The sequence below is a fragment of the Loxodonta africana genome, chromosome 10 (assembly GCF_030014295.1).
Source record: "Loxodonta africana isolate mLoxAfr1 chromosome 10, mLoxAfr1.hap2, whole genome shotgun sequence".
NCBI lineage: Eukaryota > Metazoa > Chordata > Mammalia > Proboscidea > Elephantidae > Loxodonta > Loxodonta africana.
In genome coordinates this window covers 19,279,571-19,302,070 of record NC_087351.1, presented here as the reverse complement: position 1 = coordinate 19,302,070, position 22,500 = coordinate 19,279,571, and the positions used below count along the sequence as shown (strand labels likewise).

Genomic DNA, 22,500 nt, shown 5'->3' with positions numbered 1-22,500 from the left:
GTTGCCATCTAGTCGATTCCGACTCATAGCGACCCTATGGGACAGAGTAGAACTGCCATCTAGGGTTTCCAAGGAGTGGCTGGTGCATTTGAACTGCCGATTTTTTGGCTAGAGACCATAGCTCTTAACTACTGCGCCACCAGGGCTCCATATTGATAGGGTTGGTATTATTTTGATTTAAGCTATATGGAGATTGAATTTTGAAGAGGCTAAAAAAAAAAAAAATTTTTTTTTAAGTCACTTGGCCATGGTCCTATAGTTATTAAAACGTAAAATTGACACTAGAACACAGATTCCAAACTAAGTCTTTTCTCACTCTCCTAAATTGTGTTATTTCTCTTCTTCCCAAATTAGATATAATAGGAAGGTTTATCCACATTATGCCTTTTTATTAGCCTCATGAAATTGGAATGGAATCTGAAGTAGCCTTATTCCAAGGGAGAATACCGTATTTTTTCACAAGTTACGAGACCACATAAACAATGCACGCACACGTACAATGTGCACATCGCTTCTAGGAAAGTAATTCTCGAGGGCGTTGCGCCGTTGGCAAAAAACGTGATGTGTGTGCTATTTGCGTAAAAACACAGCAGCTACCGTTTCCATGGCTCTCTGTAGCCTCAGAATAACCTAGTGAGGTAGGCAGGGCATGTGAGGCCAATTTACAGTTTGAGGAAACTGAGACATTATAGATGGAAGTGATGGTAAAGAGCATGGTGGCAAATGGCAGTGCTAGGACTTGAATTCAGGCTCCCAACTCCTAGTCAACAGCATCATGGTGGATAAAGTAGCACTTAAGGAAATTATTGAGGAAATGCTATCAGAGTAGGATTGTAATTTTCATGGCAGGTTTTACAGACCTGGGCAGAAGCAGGAGATGAAGAGGTCTATCATACTATCAGTCCGCGTGATCAAGACATATGCTGCTCAGCATTCCTTCTTCCTAGCATAGGACATTACCAACAGCGTTTTGATTAATAATAAGCAATAGGTCGATTACATTGGTCTTTGCCTTAAAAATGGAAGCCCCTATATTTGGAAAAGTCCTTTAAAGTATCAAAGCACATTACTGTTTTTCATTGTGTTTTTAACTGTAACAATGGATCCTGTAACTGCAAAGTGATTACTAATTACAGACTGAGCTGCTAAGGAAGCCTGAATTTTCGTTCCACATTTTATAATCGGCTGGACTCTCCCCTTCGCCATCTTGGCTTTTATGTTATGATATGTAAAAGTCTCTGCCTTTTTTTTTTTTATTCAGTGGTTCCCAATTTTAGCACGCATCCTGCTCCCTCTTAAGTCTCAAATGTTAGGCGTGTGAGTGAGTGAATGAGTAAATAGGTTAGTTTCGTAATAAGAACCGTAACTTTCCTCTAAGAACCATATTCTGGATAGCTCTGTTAATGAAGATTTTCCCAAGTAGAGGTGACATTAAAATGAAAGTATTCTTAAACCAGGCTACATAAATACGTACAGTCCTTTCATGAAAAAATCAGTCTTCTGTAACGTATAAAGCGCTGTTATTAATAGGGAGGCTGGCATTATAATATAATTACAAATTAAGATTATTGGCAGATCAAATTTTTTAAAGAATCAAGGGGAAAATGTCTCCGTCCACGTTATAGTTGAAGATTTTATGCAAATTTAATAGATGTTGGTTATCAGTAACTTGCAATGCTTACGTTATGTATTTTTTTCTTAAATCAACTTTATTGAGGTATAATTTATATAGAGTAAAATTAATACAATTTAAGTGTACATTTCAATGAATTTTGACAAATGTATATACCCCGGGTCCATAACCTTTTTTCTTTATAACATTTATTGTGCTTTAGGTAGAATTTTACATAGCTAATTAATTTTCCAATGAACGGTCTTTACACTAATTGTTTCATGATCTTGGTTCCAGTCCTGCAATGTGTCAGCACTCTCGCCAGTTCCGCCCTGGGTTCCCTGTTTCCATTAGTCAGATTTCCCCGTCTCTCCCTGACTTCTCAGCTTTGGTTTTGGGCAAATGTTGCCCTTTTGGTCTCGTATGGTTGATTGTTCTAAGGAGCACATTCTTCATAGATATTATTGTTCATTTTATAACGCTGTGTATTATTCAGTATCTGTGGGCGGTCCTGGAACCAATCCCCCACGGATTCCAAGAGACAACTGTATGAGTATACACACAGCATTTATAAATATGTATATAGAGATATCCACCGCCATATCTATACACGTACACAGATGTACTCCTGAACGACCCCCCTCACCTATTGAGCTTACATATTAGCCTGTTGTTATGGGATTGTGTATGTTACAGCATTTACCATGTTGTTGTTAGGTGCTGCCGAGTTGGTTCCGACTCACAGCGACCCTATAGGACAGAGTAGAACTGCTTCTTAGGGTTTCCAAGGAGCAGCTGGTAGATGTGAACTGCTGACCTTTGGGTTAGCAGCAGAGCTCTTAACCACTATGCCACCAGGGCTCCAGCATTTACCATAAAAAATCTATTGCCGTCGAGTCCATTCTGATTCATAGTGACCCTCCAGGACAGAGTAGAGCTGCCCCACAGGGTTTCCAAGGAGCGCCTGGCAGATTCGAACTGCTGACTTTTGGATTAGTAGCCATAGCATGCGACCACTACGCCATCAGCGTTTCTCCGTTTACCATAGTTGCCCTTTATTCCTGCATACCTCTCAGTGTCTTCCTCTGCTGACTTCCCCCATATTGTGCATTGCCTTACCTTTCACCAGAATTAACGCATGTCTTTTGCTATGCAGTTAGTGATTCTCGTTCCCTATGCCTCCCATCCCTGGTAACCATCAAAGAATGTTTCTTTCTGTATACAAACATATTCTGCACTTTTTATAATAGTTTTCTCACACAATATTTGTTCTTTGTTGATTGACTTTCACTCAGCGTAATGTCCTCCATATTCATCCACGTTGTGAGATATTTTGTGGATTCATCATTATTCTTTATAGTTGTGCAGTATTCCATTGTGTGTTGTACCACATATTGTTTATCTGCTCATCTGTGGATGGGCATTTAGATCGCTTCCACCTTTTTGCTATTGTGAATAATGTTGCAGTGAACATGGGTGTGCATATGCCTATTAATATGGCTCTTATTTGTGGTATCGCTGGATCATATGGTAATTCTATTTCTAGCTTTTTAAGAAAGCGCCGTACTGTTTTCCACAGTGGTTGTACCATTTTACATTCTCACCAGCAGTGCATAAGAGTTCCAATCTCCCCACAAGCTCACCAGCGTTTTGTTGTTTTCTGTTTTTTTGGATCCGTGCCGTTATTGCCAGGATGAGGTGTTATCTCACTGTAGTTTTGATTTGCGTCTAATGGTTAATGATCGCGAGTATCTCTTCATGTGTTTTTTAGCTGCGTGAATGTCATTGGTGAAGTATGTATGTTCATGTCTTCTGCCCATTTTTTAATTGGATTGTTAATCTTTTTGTTGTTAAGGTGCTGAAGTTTTCTATAAATTTTAGAGACTAGCCCCTTATCAAATACGTAGCCAAAATATTTTTCCCAGTCTGTAGATTCTCTTTTTACTCTTTTGGCAAAGTCTTTTGATGAGCGTAAGTGTTTAATTTTTAGGAGATTCCAGTCATCTAGTTTATCTTCTGGTGTTTGTGCATTTTTAGTTATGTTTGTATACTATTTATGCCATATATCAGGGCCCCTAGTGTTGTCCCTGGAAACCCTGGTGGTGTAGTGGTTAAGTGCTACGGCTATTAACCAAGAGGTTGACAGTTCGAATCCGCCAGGCGCTCCTTGGAAACTCTACGGGGCAGTTCTACTCTGTCCTATAGGGTTGCTATGAGTTGGAATTGACTTGACGGCAGTGGGTTTAGTGTTGTCACTGTTTTTTCTTCCATGATCTTTATAGCTTTAGGTCTTACATTTCGGTCTTTGATCCATTTTAAGTTCGTTTTTGTGCATGGTGTGAGGTATGAATCTTGTTTCATTTTTCTACAAAAGGATATGTAGTTTTGCCAGCGCCATTTGGTGAAGACACTTTGTCAATGGACTTTGACCCTTTGTCAAAAATCATCTGTCCGTAGGTGGATGGCTTTACTTCTGTATTCTCAATTTCATTGGTCTATATGTCTATCGTTGTACCAGTACCAGGCTGTTTTGACTACCGTGGCTATACAGTAGTTTCTGAGACGGGGGACTGAGGCCTCCTATTTTGCTCTTTTTCTTTAATAATGCTTTGCTTCTCTGGGGCGTCTTCCCTTTCCATGTAAAGTTAGTGATTAGTTTTTCCATCTCATTAAAGAATGTTGTGGGAATTTGGATCGAGGTTGCGTTATAATTGTAGATCACTTTAGGTAGTGTTATGTATTGAATTCTGTTCCCCCAAAATGTTTGTCAACTTGGCTAGGCCATAATTCCCAGTATTGTGTGAATTGTCCATCATTTTGTTATCTGATATGATTTTCCTATGTGTTGTAAATCCTACGTCTATGATGTTAATGAGGCAGGATTAGAGGCAGTTATGTTAATGAGGAAGGAGTCAATCTACAAGATTAAGTTTTACCTTAAATCAGTCTCTTTTGAAATATAAAAGAGAGAAGGGAACAGAGATGGGGGGAGGGGAACCTCATAACACCAAGAAAAACAGTGCAGAGAGCAGAGTGAGTCCTTTGGACCTGGTGTCCCTGAGCCTGAGAAGCACCTAGAATAGGGGAAGATTGATGACAAGGACCTTCCACCAGAGCTGACAGATAGAGAAAGGCTTTCCCTGGAGCTGGCACCCTGAATTCGGACTTCTAGCCTCCTAGACTGTGAGGAGTGGTGGAAACCCTGGCGGTGTAGTGGTTAAGTGCTATGGCTGCTAACCAAGAGGTCGGCAGTTTGAATCTGCCAGGTGCTCCTTGGAAACTCTATTGGGCAGTTCTACTCTGTCGCATAGGGTCCATATGAGTTGGAATCGACTTGACAGCAGTGAGTTTGGTTTTTTGGTTTTAAGACTGTGAGGGAATAAATTTCTCTTTGTTAAAGCCATCCACTGTGGTATTTCTGTTATAGCAGAACTAGATAACTGAGACAGGTAGCACTGACATTTTCACAATATTAAGTCTTTCTATCCAAGATCATGGTATGTTTTTTCATTTAAGTAGGTCTCTTTTGGTTTCTTTCAGTGGTGGTTTTTTTTTTTTTTTTTGGTTTAAGTCTCTTACGTCCCTACTGAGACTTATTCCTAAGTATTTATCTTTTTGATGGCTGTTGTAAATGGTATTGTTACCCGGATTTCCTTTTTGGAGTTTTCATTGTTACTGTAGAAGAATCCAGCTGATTTTTGTATGTTGATCTGCTGCATCCTTCTATTAGTTCCAGTAACTTTCTTGTGGAGTCTCTGGGTCTCTGGGATTTTCTATGTATATGATCATGTCATCTGTGAGTAAGGATAGTTTTACTTCTTCCTTACCCATTTGTGTGCCCTTTTTTTCCTTTCTTGCCTTATTGCTCTAGCTAGTTCTTCCAGTACAATATTGAATAAAAGTGGTGATAAAGGGCATCCTTGTCTGATTCCCATTTTCAAGGGAAATACTTTTCAGACTCTCTCTTGAGGTTAATGGTGACTGTTGGCTTTGTATAAATGCCCTTAATTATGTTGAGGAATTTCCCTTCTATTCCTATTTTGTTAATACTTTTTACCAGTAAAGCTGCTGAACTTTATCAGATGCCTATTCTGCATTGATTGAGATGATCATATGATTCTCGTTCTTTGTTTTATTATTGAGGTGGATTACGTTGATTGATTTTCTCCTGTTGAACCATCCTTGCATACCTGGTATGGAGCCCACTTGTTAGTGACGTACTGTTTTTTAAATATGCTGTTGAATTCTATTGGCTAGTATATTGTTGAGAATTTTTGCATGTATGTGCACAAGGGATATTGGACCGTAATTTTCTTTTTCTGTGGTTTCTTTGCCTAGCTTTGGTATGGGGGTCATAGGATGAATTCAGGAATATTCCTTCCTTTCTGTAATCTGGGATAATTTGTGTACTATTGATGTCAACTCTTCTCTGAATGTTTGGTAGAATTCACTGGTGCAGCCATCTGGGCCAGGGCTGTTTTTGTTGGTAGTTTTTTTCTTTTTTTAATGTCCCCTTCAATTTCTTCATTAGTTATGAGTCTGTTCAGATTTTCTATCTCAGTTTGTGTTAGTTTGGTTAGGCAGTATATTTCTAGAAATTTGTCCATTTCTTCTAAGTTTTTCAAATTTGTTGAAGTATAATTTTTCATAGTATTGTGTTATGATCCTTTTTATTTCAGTTGGTTCTGTTGTAAGGTCCCCCATCTCATTTCTTATTTGGGTTATTTGTATCTTCTCTTTGTTTTCTTTTGTCAGATTGGCCAGTGGTTGGTCAGTTTAATTGATGCTTTCAAAGAACAAACTTCTAATCTTGTTGATTCTTTCTGTTTTCCAATTTGTTTATTTCTGCTCTAATCTTTATTTTTTCTTTCTTCTGGTGGTTGTGGGCGTCTTTTGCTGCTCTTTTTCCTTTTGTTCAGATTGTAGGACTAAGGTATTGATTTTATTCCTTTCTTTCTTGATGTACGTGTTTATTGCTATAAATTGACCTCTGAGCACTGCTTTTGTTGTGTCTCAAAGGTTTTGGTATGTTGTGTTTTCATTCTCATTTGATTCTAGCAATTTTTTTTATTTCATTTTTAATTTCACCTATTATCCAGCAGTTTTTGAGCAAAATATTATTTAGTTTCCATGTATTAGATTTTCTTCCCTTGTTCTTTATTTTTATTTTCTTGAATTTTAATTTTATAGTGTTGTCATCAGAGAAGGTGCTTTGTGTAATTTCTATATTTTTGAATTTACTGATGCTTGCTTTGTGGCCTAAAATGTGATCTGTTCTGGAGAATGATGTGTGTGTGTTTCAGAAGAATGTGTACTGTGCTGCTGTTGGGTGCAGTGTTCTGTATATGTGTATGAGGTCAAGTTGGTTGATTGCGATGTGTAGATCTTCTGTATCTTTGTGGAGTGTCTATCTTGTTGTTCGGTCCTTCCTTGAAAGTGGTGTGCTGAAGTCTCCTTCTGCTATTGTGGAACTGTCAATTTCTCTTTTCAATGCTGTTAGAGTTTGTTTTATGTATTTTGGAGCTCTGTCATTGGGTGTATAAATGTTTATTACGGTTATGTCCTCTTGGTGGATTGAACATTTAATCATTATATAATACTCTTCCTTGTCTTTTGTGGTAGATTTTGCCTTAAAGTCTAGTTTATCAGAGATTAATAGTGCCACTCCTGCTCTTCTTTGGATGCTGTTTGCTTGACATATTTTTTACATGTGTCTTGTAGACCACATATTGATGGGTTGATGGGTCATGTTTTTTTAATCCATTCTGTTACTCTCTATCGGCTGATGGATTTAACCCATTTATATTTAGTGTGGTTATTGCTTTGTATGAATTAGCTGCTCTCATTTTGTTGTGCTTTTTCTTTTTTTGTGGTCTTGACATTTTCTTTCTTCCACTTGTTTTCCGTACTGAGTTTTCTTTTTGCTTATAGAGTTTCTTTTCCTTCCCTTTGTTGTTGATTTTGTGTTTATTGGGTTTTTATTTTGCTGAGTAGCTTTATTACTTTTCTTTGTGGTTACTCTGAAATTTACCTTTATCTTCCTGGGTTTAAAATGGTCTGTTATAGCTTGGCATTGCCTTGACTTCCTCACCATGTGAAAGTTCTCTAACTAAGCCATTTATTGTCTCATTGATTTTGAAGCTGTTGTCATTTACAGATTGACATTGCTGGTTCCTTTTTTTCAGTCTTGTAGCTTTATTTTACTTTTGAGAATTCTTTGTCTTAGTTGGTTTTTGGGTGATGCTGTCATATGTCTTAATCTCAGGTTGTTGCCTAGTGGTGTTGTTTCTCTGTCCAAAGGGCACCTTTTAATTTTTCTTGTAAGGCTGGTCTGGTTTTTACAGATTCCTTTTATTTCTGTTTATCTGGAAACATCCTAACTTTGCCATTGTATATTAGAGACAATTTTACTGTATAGAAAGTTCTTGGTTGGCAGTTTTGGTTTTTTTTGTCTTTCTTTCAGGGTTTTATATATGTCATCCCATTGCCTTATTGCCAACATGGTTTCCGCTGAGAAATCAGAACTTGGTCTTCTTGGATCCCTTTTGTAGGTTACAGTTCATTTTTCTCAAGCTGCTCCCAGTATTTTTTTTGTCTTTGGTTTTGGAAAGTTAGATTATGATATGTCTTGGAGACTTTCTTTTGGGGTATATCCTGTATGAGTTCACTGAGCTTCTTGGATGGATATCTTCTCATCTTTGATGCTCTTAGGGAAGTTGTCTGCTTTCAAATCTTTAAAAAAAATTTCTGTGCCTTTTTTGTCTCCTTCTGTTCTGGGATTCCGATCACGTGTAAGTTATTCTTCTTCATAGTGTCCCACATAACTCTTAGGCTTTTTTCTTTCTTCTGAATGTTGCTCAAACAAATTAGTATCAAGGGATTTGTCCTCTGTTTCACCAATTCTGTTTTTCATGGGTTCAGTTCTGCTTCTGTATCCTTTCCTTGAGTTATCTATTTCTGAATTTTTTTTTTGTTAGTCTTCTGGATTTCTATTTGCTGTTTTTGTATGGTTTCTAGTTGTCTATTTGTCTTATCATTTTATTCTTGTATTGTTTTCCTGAATTCTTCTAGGGTTTTGTCTGTGTTTTTCTTTGCTTTGTCTGTGTTTTCCTTTGCTTTGTCTGTGTTTTCCTTGATCTTTTTGAAGACCCTATAGGTAAATCTTTTGAATTCCTTATCAGATAGTTCCTTTACCATTTCTTCCTCAGGAAAGTTTTCAGTCTCTTTGGTCACTTGCTTGAGCCATCTTGCCCTTTTTCTACTAATGATTTGATATTGTCTGCTGTCTCTGAGGCATTGAAGTGTTATTTATTTATAATTTTTTGTTTTATTTTGTTTTGATATATCAGTGCATGTGGGTTGGGCATCCTTCACTGATTGTTCATCCAGCAGCGTGGGAGTGTTCATGACCTGTCTACAGGTGGGCATGGCTGTGGCAGGCAGGGCAAGCCTGCTTTGCTGTTCACTGTGCATGGAAGATGGCTGTGGGTGTGCTGGGCAGCTACTGGCTAGTGTCTGCCTCCAGTGCAGTGGTGTGGGAATGCTCAGAACTGTGGAGGTGTTTCTTCCACCCACTTGGCTGGACAGCAGGCGAGGGCTGGTGTGTGCCACTGGGGAGCCTGGATGCTCTTGCTCTGCCCACTCAGCAGGGTGGCGAGCAAGGGGCAGAGATGGACAGGACAGGTGCCTGGGGAGCATGCAGGTGCTCTCTCCAGTGAGGGAGGCATGGGGCATGTGGCTGAGGAGCGTACAGGTGATTTCTCTGGCATGGGTGGGTGAAGCAGGTGGCTGAGGCATGTGCAAGCACTTTCTGTCGTGCAGGAGGGGCAGGGCAGGTGCTTGAGGAGTGTGCAGGTGCTCTCTCTGGTGAGGAATGGGCAGAGCGGCTAGCCAGGGTGTGTGCAGCGTTCCTTCTAGCAGGGAAGGAACAGCACTAGTGGCTGAGGAGTGTGCAGGCACTCTCTCTGATGGAGGGAAGTTTGGGGTAAATGGCTAGGGTGTGTGAAGGTACTCTCCAGCTGGTTAGTGGCTGGGCAGGAGGCCAGGAAGCACGCAGGTGCTCTCTTTGGCAGGTGAGTGGCTGGGCGGGCAGCTGGAGAGTGTTTAGGCACTCTCACTGGTGGAGGGAAGGTTGGGGCAAATGATCAGGGAGCACATAGGCACTCTGTCCTATGGGAAAGGGGTGGGGCAGGCGGCCAGAGCACGTTCTCCCTCTCTGCCCCTTGCCTGGTAGGTGGGGGGAGCAGGTTGGTGGATGACATTGAGGAGGGAGAAGGGGAGAAGGAAAAAGAAGAAAAAGAAAAAATAATAAAAGGGAGGGCTCATACTAGATCCTTAACACTTGAGGCAGTAGGGATGGGGGGTGATTTGTGCAACCAGTCACCAAGGTGGTGGGGAAACGGGGAGCATACCCCTATAGTCATGGGACAAAGGTGCCTGTGCACTTCCCGCTGGGCACAGCCAGTAATTGGTACTTGCTTCACTCCAGGTGCATCTGCACAGTTTCTCTGTCTCTCTTGGGCACTCCGTGTTGTTGCCTTCCTGTGCTCCTCAGCTAGGATCACTGCTGGCTGTGTCTCAAGATGTCCATGCTGTGCCAGGTCGGCTGGCACAGCACCTCCTCCTTGTATCTCTCCTCATTCGCTGTTCTTGTTCAATTTCTTCTTCCAGCCAGTGTTTGATCTAATTCTGTATCCTTTCAATGGATGATCAAGACCCCAGGACTGTCATCTGTATTTGTTTCACTTTGTTTCTTGGGTCTTTGCTGTAGAGGGACGGCATATCTGACTAGGCTGCCATCTTGGTGCCACCTGTACACTTTATAATTGGTCATAATAAGAACTGTGTATTGTGACAACAATTAAGAATCACAATTTGAAGAAGATAATCTGCCTTACCGTGTAGGATGGATTGGAGTGAAGAGATGCTGAGTATGGTGAGAGAGATCAGTTAATAGGCTATTGCAGTGCCTTTAGAAAACTTAATCCGGGTCTGAATTAGGGTCTGCAATGGAAGTGATAGAGTAAGTAAAGTCTGTAGGGCATAAAAGCTTACTGGATACTGGTGGTGAAGAATAGAAAAGAGCCTAGGATGAATTTGAGATTTCAAACCAGGATATCTCCTATTAATAGAAATGGGAGTTATTTGGAGTTGAGGAGGGAGAAATTGAATTCAATTTGGGCATAATAAATTAAGGCTCCAGTGCACATCTTAAACAAATTGTACAGTAAAATTGGAAATAGCTAGTGGCTAGGGTGTTTGGTTTTTTAGGGTGTGTGAAGGCAATCTGCAGCAGGTGAGTGGCTGAGCAGATGGCCAGGAGATTCTTGGGAGCACAGTGTAGATTTGTGAGACATTTATAAATGAAATGATCTTTCTAATGCACTTCAAATGGGAGGAGGCATTCCCCACTGTATATGTGAACCCTCATTTGATTCTTAATTACTCAAGTGATTATTTAATCTGTAAAATTATTAATGTTGGGATTTTCATTTCCCTGGTTCCTTAAATTCTTCTGCCCTCTAAATAGCAGTCAGGTGAATGTAAAGGAGTTGGTGTGCATTCAAGGAATGAGTGCCTCATTGAGAGGAGGTAAATGCATGTAGCTTCTTCAGCTCAGTATAGACAGGAATGCTTCCAGTGCTTGGTAACCTCTTGTTTGTTGATTACACATTTATTAAGTGGCAAATATTGTTTCCTAACTCATTGCACCTGTGTGCCTCTCAGCCTTTTATGTAATTTTAAAACATTGAGAAAAGTCATAATTAAAAGATTTTTCAAGCTTCTATATGATGTGATGTTTTCTGTTTCCTTAAAGCTCAATTGTATCCTATTCTATCCTTTGAAGCATGTTGGTCTAGACAATTCAGGTGAGATTTCATGGGTAGGAATTTGAGCTTATTTTGGACTCTTGGCTTTTGTTGGTAAAAAATTGTGTCTGTGGCTAGGCACTCTTTTGTTTCTGTTTATAGATTTGCTTTTCTACAACTGGTGGAATGAGAAAATGACTTATTTTCCCTAGTTTGAAAAAGAAGTATAGAAACACATTCATCGCATGATAAATATTAATGATAATGATAATACTGAAAGCTTTTGTCATTCAAGCTCAGAAGTGAAAATTAGATTCCAACTCTTTTATATACAGTGTAGTCAGTGGCATTTAATGAACTCTATATTATCCGTGATTGTGGGTACAAGCAGAAGATGGCTACCCAAAATTCAAAAATTAATCTACCATGGCTATTAATATCGATATCTTACTGAATTTCTTATAAATCCTGCTAAGTATAGAAAATTTTTACTGATTAATGTTCCTTCCCTTATATTTTCCTGGACAACTCATTAGAAACATTTTAATATATAAAAAACAAACTATCAGTGAATGGGTTATCAGGGCAGAGGGGGATTAGGATAAGAGAGGTTGTCAGGGCAGGAGCAAAGGGATTGTAGGATTGATTCACCACCTGAAAAGACCATGGTCATCAAGGATCAGTGACATACGTTTTATTGTTGCTTGATCTCGACAGAAATACCCAGTTTGCCCCCCTCCATGGAGCTTTTAGGAGCCCTGGTCGCACAGTGGTTAAGACCTCGGCTACTAATCAAAATATCGGCAGTTGGAGTCCACCAGCAGCATCTTGGAAACCCTATGGGGCAGTTCTACTCTGTCGTATAGGATTGCTATGAGATGGTATCAACTCAGTGGCAATAAATTTGTTATTTGTGTGTGTGTGTGTGTGTGTGTGTGTGTGTGTGTGTGTGTGTGGAGCTTTTGTCTCCAGAAGGATCCAGAAGTAGAAATTAATTCATATGTGTATGGTACTTGTATTTGCCAAATTTTCTGCCACAGTCCTGATTTCATGGAGTTTTTTTTTTTTTTTTTCAGTTTTAAGTGATTTAAAAATTTTAAAAAGGTGGAATTTTCTTAGAACTTTTTTTAAAAAACTTATATTTTATAAATTGAGACATGAGAAAAACCCTTTGTTAGTCAATGTTTCTTGTTTTTTTGTTTGATGTAGGATATTGATGATTGACATTTTTGGTCATTCCAGAATATTTATTGGGTAACCATGTTGATTTAAAAAAAAAAAAAAATTTTTTTTTTCTTTTTTTTAACCATGTTGATTTGGTTTTTTCCTTTTCGAAACACAATCACTTAATAGAGATACTTTTTGTTTACCTTATGGGAATTAGTTAATTTGGATACCTAATTAAAAGGGACTTTTACCTTTTAATTAAAAAACGATTTCATATTTTACCTTTTTTAAATCAGGTGATATGACTAGGGGACAGAACTTTTGCCTAGATCTCTTAAGACACCAAGTCTTTTTTCTGATGATTTTATGATGGAATGTGAAGTAGATTAAATTTAATGGTATTTTTTTCTCCTCAAATAATGAAGTGCGTTTGACTGAGAATATTAGCGACGGGTATTTTCAGGTGGATTGCTAACTAAATTGAATTGCCTGTAAGTCTAGCCTCTTTGCCATTCTTCCTTCTGTTGTCTCCTGACCTTTTTCTATAGCCCATCCTGCTAGCTAGCACTTGCCCCTCCCCCCCATGATACATATACACCTGTCAGAGACTCCAACAGAAGAAGCAAGCTTTTGTTGTCAAAACAGTGTTCTTTATTACGTTGTGCCTCTCATGTAACTCTTGTGCTGAACTCCGTGGTATTTTCTCTCATTTAATTTTAAGCCTAGGATGCCACATTTGACCTCAGTATTTACAGTCATTTTCAGCCTAACCCACTCTTTCTACAAAGTACTTCTCAACTTCAATTTTGCTATTTCTTCTTGAGTTAGAATGCCCCATACTATCCCATTCTAGGAGTAGCTTATCTCTTGGCACCCATTGTGTTTCTGCCGCCTTATCTACTGGCTTAGATCACCTTTCAGATTTAACCCTTCCCTTTTTTTTTTTATGGGCATGTGTCTTTATTTAGTTATTAGCTGCTTAAGACAATTCAAATAAGCAATAATAATCCAAACCAAACCAAACCCGTTGCCGTGGAGTCCATTACAACTCATAGCAACCCTATAGGACGGACTAGAACTGTCCCATACAGTTTCCAAGGAGTGAGTGCCTGATGGATTCAAGCTGCTGACCTTTTGGTTAGCAGCTGTAGCTCTTAACCACTATGCCACCAGGGTTTCCAATAATAATAATAATAATAATATATGGTATTTATATTCCTGGAATATTCCAGGACTTTGTTCCAACACTCTTCTGGGTGAGTCCGAACCGTCAACTTTTCTGTTAGTAGTAAGCTGCCATATAACACACGCTATATGTGAGGTAGGAAACCCTGGTGGCACAATGGTTAAGTGCTCGGCTGTTAACCAAAAGGTCAGTGGTTTGAACCTACCGGTTGTTCTGTGGGAAAAAAGACCTGGTAACCTGTTCCCATAAAGATTATAGCCCAGGAAACTCTATGGACCAGTTATACTCTGTCCTATAAGGTTGCTATGAGTCGGAATGTACTCGGCAGCACACAACAGCAATATGCCAGGTACTTTCTAAGTACCTTACCCACTTGGACCTTTAATCCTCAACTCTGTGAGGCAAGTAGTAGTATTATCCCACTTACATATGAGGAAACCAAGGCCTAGAGAGCTAAAATATTTGCCCCAGGTCACACAGAAAGTAGTGACTATATGGTTCCAGAGCTCATGCTCCTAACTATTATGCTATGCTACCTTCCTAGGAAAAGAACTTATTTTGTCACACAAATTTGTGTTGTGAAACTTGTGTGACTAACTGGTTTTCATGAGTCAGAAAGCTTTTAAGTCAACACTGTAGTTAACAAATGTTACTGCCTCTATATAAACTTATCACATTTCCCCGTTTAGCCAAAAAGAGGTCTCTTTTTTTGTAACTCCCAAACAGACTTTTAAATGCACATGGAATTCATTTACTTATGTCATCTAGCACTGTATGTCTTTATAAAAAGGAGTTTTAACGTAAAGTGCTTAACCTTTACTTCTTAATGATGAGCTTTTAAATTGTTATTGTGGTGACATAATTAGGTGTAACGCCTAAAATGCTGTGTGTGTATAGCTATAAAAAGAAAGTAATGTGATCTGGGACTGACAGTAAAGCTGTATCTAGAAAAAATTCCTATGGAAGGTTGAAATTGAATGTGGCAACTGCAATTATCTAAAAGGAAGTCTATTACCTTATGATAAAACTGTCAAAATAATGATTGGGTACTCCCACAAATTGTTCAGAGGATCAATAAAACCAATATTACGTCACGGTTTGAGAATTTAGGAATTCCACTTTCTCCTAATTCATGAGAGGATGTGAATACATTAGAGAATGAGATAATTATAAGTTCTTTATTTTTTTCCCCTTGCTTCATTTCGTAACTTTTGGAGTAAATATTTTTGCTTATGAAGCTTGATGAACAACATTCATGGAAAATATAAATAGTATTTATTCATTAAACCCAGTGCTGTCGAGTGGATTCCGACTCATAGCGACCCTGTAGGACAGAGTAGAACTGCCCCATAGAGTTTCCAAGGAGCGCCTGGTGAATTTGAACTGCCAACCTTTTGGTCAGCAGCCATAGATAGCACTTAACCACTACGCCACCAGGGTTTCCCCTATTTATTCATTCATTAACCAGTTAAAAATAGACAATATGAGCTACTTTCTTTTCCTTTGCATGGACAGAAAATGCAACATCTGGAGCAGTTCCTTTATTGATGGGGGACGATTTCTGTCTCATTCATAGCTCGTGTCTTGACCTTTTGAATCATACTTGATCAGTGATGTCAACGTATACAAGCTAGCTTCTGTATTTTAATGGGGATTACCAAACTTGTTCTTGCTAAAACTAGTGTATATAGTAAATGTTTTGTTATCTTCACAAAACCTTAGTTTCTTAGTGCTCCTATACTAGAAATACCACAAGAGGGTGGCTTTAAGGAACAGAAATTTATTTTCTCACAGTTTAGGAGGCTGGAAGTTAAATTCAGGGTACCAGCTCTAGGGGGAGGCGCTCTCTGTCCACTCTGGAGGAAAATTCCTTGTCTCTTCCAGCTTTTCTTACTGGAGTCTTTGTGATCTCTAAGTGGCATCACTCTTTCCCCATCTGTGCTTGCTTTCTTCTTTGCCTAATCTGCTCTTTTATATCTAAAAATGATTGGTTTAAGACACACCCAGCACTTATATGACCTCATTAACATACAGAAAAGAGAACCTTATTCACAAATGGGATTACATCCACAGGTGTAGTGATTAGAATTTATAGTACATATTTTGGAGGGAAAATTCAATCCATAACACCACCCAATCTCTTAATTTCTCATTTTTGTTTTTCAGTCTAAGAAGATGTTTGAATATAGCTAATAAAAGACTAGTTTTCGCTGGGTTCAGTGTTCTGTGTTGCATTGGTTCATCCTCTGGTCTCGCTTTCATAAATACTTGTTTATTTGACTTAAATATTTTGTGGGTCATGTACTTGCCATTTACTTATAACTCTAAGATTGAAAGGGTATTGAAGAATTTTGTACATAACTCATAGAACATTTGAACAGAGCTTTATAGTTTATAAGAAATTTTGATATTTTTATTTGATCCACACAGCAACTCTTTGACATGGATAGGGTAAGTGTTATTATTGCAAGTTTTATAAATGATAAAGTGAAGTTCAAGATTAGTGGCCTGCGTGGTCATACAGTTAGAAAGGTCAACAGGTAGGACTTGAACTTGGATCACCCAAGACTACGTGCTGCTCTGCTTACTCACGTTAAGTGCCTGAATGCAGGAAGGGACAAACAGACACAATGGACTAATGAAAGAACCTCGATGGTCTGATTCCAGAACTTTCCTTCTTCCGTTACAAATGTGAATTAACTTTTCTTTTAATGGTTGCCCAAGGAGTTAGTTTCTCTCAGTGTCAGAGAAGTTTTTCTTCTTTCTACCTAAATCTCATCCATTACAACGTGTTTGTGTTTCCACTTGTTTAGTTGGAATCCCAGTTTGATCCTGTACTGGCTGTGTCACCTTGGCTAACTTCTTCAGGTGCCGGAATTTGCTCTTCTTTGTAATTGGATAACAACATCTGCCTTTCAATTTTGTATGGATTAAAGATGATTTTGTAAAAAAATATCTGGCATGGTGCTTGGCATGTTACAGGCTCTCTAGTGATAGTAATTTTTGTAGCAATAGGCAGTATTATTCCAGTAAATAATTATTTGAAGGACATGAAGGAACAAAATTTCCCCTTCCCTTTCTTTAGGCACTCTTCAATTTTGAATTTTCTGGTAATTTTGGAGATTCTTTTCTGAAACCTCTTGAATTATTTCTTATAATGCTTCATATCGGGAGAAAGTTTACCTATGGGCCTACCAAAGCTGCATAGAATAGGGGACTGGCCTCAAATTCCTGAGTTCTTTGCTACTATTTTTATACCTCAATTTTCCAATTTATTTTGTCTTTTAATAACAAAGCAGCAACATATGTTTAGGTTTGTCTACCTAACTGCTGTGGATATTTATAAGTTTTTTATTTCTATAATTACTCATAATTTTGTCTTATACTTCTGGAATTCTTAATCATAGCCAACAGTCTCTCCTAAGCAACTCCTGCAGGATTTGGTGGTAGTGGAAGGAAAAAATTTGTCGTGAGATCATTTCTGGAGGCAACAACTCTTCTAGAAAGCTTTTACTTTTTGAAATAAAAATTTTATCTTCAAATAATTTTAGATTTACAGAAAAGGTGCAAAGATGGTACAGAAAGTTCCTCCTGTATTCCTCATCCAGTTACCCCTAACGTTACCGTCTTAAATTACTGACGTATATTTGTCAAAACTAAGAAACTCACACTGGTACATTAATACTAACCAAACTCTAGACTTTATACAGATTTCACCACTTTTTCCATTAATGGCCTTTTTCTGTTCCAGAATCCAATCCAGGACACTATTTTAGCTGGCGCCTTGGTGGTGCATTAGTTAAGAGCTCGACTGCCCAAAAGGTTAGCAGTTTGAATCCACAGTCCACTCCTTAGAAACCCTATGGGGCAGTTCTGCTCTGTCCTGTAGGGTCTCTTTGAGTCGGAATAGACTCAGTGGCAACGTTGGGTTTGTTTTGTTTTTTAACTGCATTTAGTTGTCATGTTTCCTGTCTATCCTGGCTTGTGACAGTTACTCAGTCTTTCCTTGGTTTTGATGGCCGTGGCAGTTTTGAGGAGTACTAATCAGGTATTTTGTAAAATGTCCGCTCAGTCTGAGTTTGTCTGAATTTTTTCTCGTGATTACAGTGGGTTATGGATTTTGGGAAAGAATACCATCACATAATATCGGGTGAAAGGACACGATGTCAACATAACTTATCATTGGTAATGTTAACATTCCTCTCTTGGTTAAAGTAGGGTTTGCCAGATTTCTCCACTGTTAAAAAAAAAAAAAATTCCCTTCCTGTATTCTATACTTTGGAATCAAGTCACTAAATTTAGCCCCTTACTCAAGTTGGGGAGGGCAATTAAACTTCACCCCCTGGAGTGGGGTGTAGCGACATATATTATTTGGAATTCCTCTATAAAGAAGATCTGTCCCTTCTATTTATTTACTGATTGACTGAATATTTATTTTATACCTTGAGTTATCACCCTTCTAGAAAATTTTATTTAGATTCAGGAGTTGAATTTGTGCCACAATCTCTAATAACCCTTTCTTTTAATTTCCCCTTTCTCCTCTCTGTGATACCCATCAACTAAGCAAGCGTATGTCTTTATCTCTCGTTTGTATCAGTGATGGAACTATTTAACAATAGTCACAAGTAACCAAGCAAAGCCCCTCTGCAGAAAGACTGATAAAGTCTCTGGTTACATTAAAAAGAGGCCTATCAGTGCTATAAATATCAAAAGTAAATTTGGTTAGTCTAATCTAAATTTTTCACAAATCCGTAATATGTACTAACAAGCATCTTCTTGTTTTGCAAATCAGTAGGATTTGATTATTTGGAACAATACATTTTGACGTGAGGAAATCAAAGTAAAGGTGAATTCTTTTTCTCTCTTTTTTATTTTGTTGGAAACAAAACATCTGCCAACACAACCACTTCCACATTTACAACTCAGTGACGTTGATTCCATTTTTCATGTTGTGCCATGACAATTACTGTCCTCATCCAAAACATTCCACCACCATTAATGTAAACTAAACGCCCCCAAACAAAAACTTCCCTTTTTCCCCTTCCCCTCACCGTGGTAACCATTGATAATCTTTGGTTTGTAAGTATTTGCATATTTCCTGTAAGTGAGAACATACAGCTTTTGTCCTTTTGCAGCTGACTGACTTCGCTCAGCGTTTCTTCAGGGTTCATCCATGTTGTGGCCTGCATCAGAACTTGTTTCTCTTCGTGGCTGCGTAATATTGTATTATATACACCACATTTTGTTTATCTGTTCATCTGGCGATGGACATTTCGGTTGTTTACACCTTTTGGCTTTTGTGAAAAGTGCTGCAGTGAACATTGGTGTACAGGTTTCTATTTGCGTTCCTGCCTTCACTTCTTTGGGTTTGCTGGTTCATGTGTTAATTCCGTGTTCAGCGATGACCGCACCAGCAGTGGATGAGGGTTCCAGTTTCTTCACAGCCTCACCTTGTTATTTTCTGTGGTTTTTTTTTTTTTTAATCATTGCCATTCTAATAGGGGTGAGGTGATGTCTCATTCTGGTTTTGATTTGCATCTCCCTAATGGCTAATGAGGAGCCTTGGTAGCACGGTGGTTAAGCACTCAGCTGCTAACCAAAAGGTCAGTGGTTAGAACTCACCAGCTAATCCATGAGAGAAAGATGTGGTAGACTGCTTCCATAAAGATTACAGCCTTGGAAAGCCTGTGGGGCCGTTCTATTCCTTCTTTTAGGGTCGCTATGAGGCAGAATCAACTCTCTGGCAGTAATAACTAATGATGTTGGGCGTCTTCTCCTGTGCTTGTGTGTTGACCATTTCAATATCCTCTTTAGGTGTTTTAATCCTTTGCCCGTTTTTTGATTGGGTTGTTTGCCTTTTTGTTGTTAACTTGTAGAAGTTTTATATATATTTTAGAATTTGTGCCCTTATCTTTTATATGGTTCCCCTAAATTTTTTCTCTATGTGTAGGTTGTCTTTTCACTTTGTTAAGAAGATAAATTCTTTTGAAAGTGGGCCTGATTTTGATTCTTTTCCATTGCTTCAGTTACCACGTTTTTTAAATAAATTTTCGGAAATACTGGCTAATCAGTGAATACCTTTGTATGGAAGGCATCAGGTTGGCAGAACATCAGCAAAATGAAACCCCAAACCTGTTGCCATTGAGTCGATTCCGACTCATAACAACTCTATAGTACATGTAGAACTGCCCCATAGAGCTTCCGAGGAGCGCCTGGTGGATTCGAACATCACAAAGTCTGTTTATTTGACTTAGTTTTTAATTATTTCTTTTTTAGTGTTAGTCTCTCTGCCTTTCCATTCTAGCTGTTCGTGTTGTGTTTTCAAGCTATAGATAGATGACCACTTGGTAAGAATGAGAGGGAAAAAAAAAGTATGACTTGTTTAAGAACAGTCCATGAAATGATAGTTTGCATGTTTAGTTACTTCTGTTTAGAGTTTTGAACCCATCCAGCAGCTCCAGGGGAGAAAGACCAGGCAATCTGCTCCCATAAAGATTACAGTTTAGAAAGCTTTAGGGGGCAATTGTACTCTGTCACAGGGGTCACTGTGAGTCAGAATTGACTCGATGGCACCTAACAACAACAGCAACATATAGGGTTTTAGCATTTTTATTCATGTGGGGAAAAAGCTGAATGAAAGTAGGGAACCCTGATATTCTAATCGGAGGTAGAATTTATTCTTAACACTCGTAGTATCCAATTACATAGTCCCTGTGTTTTCATCTGTCTGTAGGGTCTCTATGAGTTGAAATCGACTCAAGGGCAATGGGTTTGTTTTGTTTTGTTTTGTTTTGTTTTGTTTTGTTTTTACAGTCATACCTGCATTAAAGAAAAGTGAAAAAACCCTGAATTATTTGTAAAATGTAAAAATGGGAACATTAGTATGTGGCCCTCTTTTCTGGTATTAAGGAACAGATTGTCTTCCCATCCCAGGGCAGGCTAGATGTCGTCCAAGGAAGGTCTTTCTGGGGGTGAAGGAAGCAGGCTGCACTCTTTGCTTATGAAAGCGTTTGTCTGTTGCCTGTTTTTCGAACCTGCGCTGGCATCTGCGATGTTATCTGTCTGGGCCTGCTTGCGTGGTCTTTTGATTGGAAGATAGGAAGCCATATTTTTAGTGGATGTATGAAAATCAAAAGAACTGGGGACAATGAGGTAGACAAATGGGTGACAAAGGGGCAGATTTTATTTTCAAAATTTCCTTAGTTTTTTACTGGACACTCTCACATTTTATATATTTATATATATATATATATATATATATATATGCATATTTATGTATATAAGTACGCATTTTCTTTCTTTTGTCTCCACTCTGGAAAGCTAAGCGCTCTGGCTGAGCTAGGTCTAGCTGGGAGATGAGATCCTCACACAGACATTCGTTCAGTTTAAATGAAAACACGTTAACCAGATCCTTCCTTGAGTGGACCTGATAACAGTTTGGTAGCTAGGATTCAGCTTAATTGTCAGGTGTTTATTTAGGAAACCCTCAGTAAGATGGGTTGACACAATAGCCCCAACAGTGGATTCAAACATACCAGTGATCATGAGGATGGCACAGAATCAGGCAATACTTACTTCTGTTACACGTAACACTGCCATGAGTCGGAGCCACTTGATGGCAGCTCACAACAACAGTCGTTATTGCTGAATGTCATGAAACTGCCCCTCTTACAGTTGTCTTCTTTTGGGGGGAAGTTTTGTTTTTTTCTGCCTGTAACAGATGTGCTCACCAGCCTTAAAAATTGAGCCTTGTTTTTTGTGCACTAAGGTTGGTGAGGAAACCCTGGTAGCATAGTGGTTCAGAGCTACGGCTCCTAACCAGAAGGTCTGTAGGGCAGTTCCACGCTGTCCTGTAGGGTCGCTACGAGTTGGAATTGACCCGATGGCAATAGGTTTGATTTTTTTGGTTAATGTTGGTGAAGTAGAATCACCTTTGTGTCTACGAGAAATTTAGGATCTACTTATCCTAGGTTTATCCTATGGGATAATCATGTGAACTCTTTTAAATGTTTTATCTTTATCATTTTATAGATTTAAAAAATAGATATTTTTAAATTTGACTGTGGCAATATTGGTATTTTTTTTTTTCCCCCAGCAAGTAAAATAGAGTAGGTAGAACTTTGAAACATTCAGAATATCAGCTAGGTTTTTCCAATAAAAAGACATAATATTGTTGAGTTTTATTCATTTAAATGTTTAAAATTTTGCTTAGCTTTTATTTAGCATCGGAGGGGGGGATGGGTAAAACAATTTGTTTTTCATACTGTTCCTTTTGGGTGCTTCATTTCTCCATGTAACTTTTCTTGTATCTTTTGTTTGTTTGTTTGTTTAAAACCAAACCCAGTGCCATCGAGTAGATTCCGACTCACAGCGACCCTATAGGACAGAGTAGAACTGCCCCATAGAGTTTTCAAGGAGTGCCTGGTACATTCAAACTACCGACCCTTTGGTTAGCAGCCGTAGCACTTAAAAAAAAAAAAAAAAAGTCTTATTTAATTTGAAAGAAAGAAACCATTGAAATTTTCCATGTTTAGAATAGTTACACTTTTGCACTCTAATTGCAAGGGAGCTGTGTGTCAACATAAATTTACTTTTTCATTCAACATATATTTATTGAGAATATATATATATACACCAGACACTGCATAGGTCCTTGGGAGACATCAAAAAACAAAACAATAAAAGCAAAAGACAAAATCCCTGCCCTCCAGGAGCTTACATCCTAG

At 38.6% G+C, this 22,500-nt stretch overlaps 1 protein-coding gene across 2 annotated transcripts in view; it reads left to right on the top strand.

The window, feature by feature from the left end:
* The window catches only part of CDIN1 (CDAN1 interacting nuclease 1), a 250,163-nt gene that overhangs the window by 74,072 nt on the left and 153,591 nt on the right, over positions 1 to 22,500 (top strand). Inside the window, exon 1 of one of the 2 annotated variants that reach the window (XM_023558637.2) lies at positions 21,077 to 22,500. This exon is cut by the window's right edge and continues 3,073 nt beyond it. The exons of the other annotated variant lie outside the window; for it this stretch is intronic. The gene's annotated coding sequence lies outside the window, so the exon portion shown is untranslated. Of the gene's footprint in view, positions 1 to 21,076 lie in introns of those variants that run through there. 2 annotated transcript variants of the gene reach the window in all.